The sequence below is a fragment of the Etheostoma spectabile genome, chromosome 3 (genome assembly GCF_008692095.1).
Source record: "Etheostoma spectabile isolate EspeVRDwgs_2016 chromosome 3, UIUC_Espe_1.0, whole genome shotgun sequence".
NCBI lineage: Eukaryota > Metazoa > Chordata > Actinopteri > Perciformes > Percidae > Etheostoma > Etheostoma spectabile.
The window spans coordinates 26,265,251-26,267,258 of record NC_045735.1 but is presented as its reverse complement, the minus strand read 5'-3'; positions in this window follow the sequence as shown (position 1 = coordinate 26,267,258).

The following is a 2,008-nucleotide window of genomic DNA, read 5'->3' as shown; positions in this document are numbered from 1 at the left end:
GACATAGTATTCTATGTCTTTTTTGGACATTCTATACTATGACTTTTTATCACTTTTTTTGCCCATAATATACTATGACTTTTTTGACATACTATACTAAGACTTTTATCACTTTTATCGACATACTAGACTATGAGTTCCCCTTCGAGGGGAACTCGAACTGCGTCCGACTCAGTGTCTCGTTCCCCTGTCTCGGGGAACAAGGGTTACATACGTAACCCGAGACGTTATTTAATGGATCCAGGATACCATGCATCCTGATAAAATTCCCTTGGTCTTTGGAATTAAAACAGCCCCACATCATCACATACCCTTCACCATACCTAGAGATTGGCATTGGGGACTTTCCATTAGATCATCTCTCAATGCAAATCAAACCAACTATTAAGATAACTGAAATTACACCACGCCAATCTCTAGGTATGGTGAAGGTTTTCGGCATACTATCCAAGACTTTTTCAACATACTATACTAAAACTATTTTTATATATTATATTATGACTATTTCTATATACTAAGACTATTTTTGATATACCATACTATGACTTTTTTTCAGCATAATATACTATTACGTTTCATCTCTTTTTCTAACATACTATATTTGACATTTTTATCACTTTTTTCAACATACTATACTGCCTTCTCATGAGTTTTTATGATTTTTTTTCGACATACTTACTATGACTATTTTGAACATACATAGTGTTCTATTACCTTACATCACTTTTTTGACATACTATACTGTGACTTTTTCTGACTTTTTTCGACATGTGATACTACAACTATTTTTTGACATACTATACAGTCCCTGATAAAAGTCTTGTCGCTTGTGTACAAATTGACCTGAAGTGCCGCTGAAATATATTTCTAATCAAGATTTTATTACAAGAAATGCTCATTTTAATCCCAACAGCTTTTGTAATAATGTTTCAGTGCAAAAAGAAACTGTCAAAAAGTATTCTAATATTCACAGCTTGGTAAAGCCCATTGAGTCAATCTTTGCAAAGACATAAGTGTTGTTGCCTGGTCATATGAGCTTCACCTGTGACTAATAAGGTCAATTAGGTCTCAGGTGTGTATAAAAACAACCCCAGTACACTAACCTTCACATCAACTGCAACTAGACATCTGCAAACAGCCTAAATTCACCCTGAGACTAAAGTTTTGATTATCAAGAGGCTGAAGACCGATCCACTGCTGATGTTGCAGACACCTTCAATGTGTCTCAGCGTCAAGTACAGAGGATTAAAAAAACTTGAAGACACTGGAGACGTTTTTGACAAGCCCAGGTCAGGCAGACCCCGCAAGACAACTGCTCGAGAGGACCGTTTGTTGGCTCGAAAATCCAAGGCCAGCCCATTTTCCACTGCAGCAGAGCTCCACCAGACCTGGTCCCCTGAAGTCCCTGTGTCAACCAGAACGGTTTGTCGGATTCTGTCTCGAAATGGCCTCCATGGTCGAATCAGTGCCCAGAAGCCAGCACTAAACAAAAGACAATTGAAAAACTGTGTGGCATTTGCCAAGGCCCACAGCCTGCTAAAGGACGGACGCTGGAGAAGTGGAAGAAAGTGGATTTTTCAGATGAATCTTCTGTTGAATTACCCCCACCGTTGCCGCAAATATTGCAGGAGACCTACTGGAGCCCACATGAATCCAAGATTCCCCCAGAAAACAGTGAAGTTTGGTGGCGGAAAAAATCATGGTCTGGGGTAACATCCAGTATGGGGGTGTGCGAGAGATCTGCAGGGTGTTCCTAACCATAAAAGAGGCCAATTCTCCAGCAGGATGGTGCTCCATGCCATACTTCCATCTCCACTTCAAAGTTCCTCAGGCAAAGAAGATCAAGATCTCCAGGATTGGCCGGCCCATCACCAGACATGACCATCATTGAGCATATGTGGGGTAGATGAAAGAGGACATGGAAGACCAAACCAAAGAATATTGATGAACTCTGGGAGGCATGCAAGACTGCTTTCCTAGCTATTCTGATGACTTCATCATACCATTG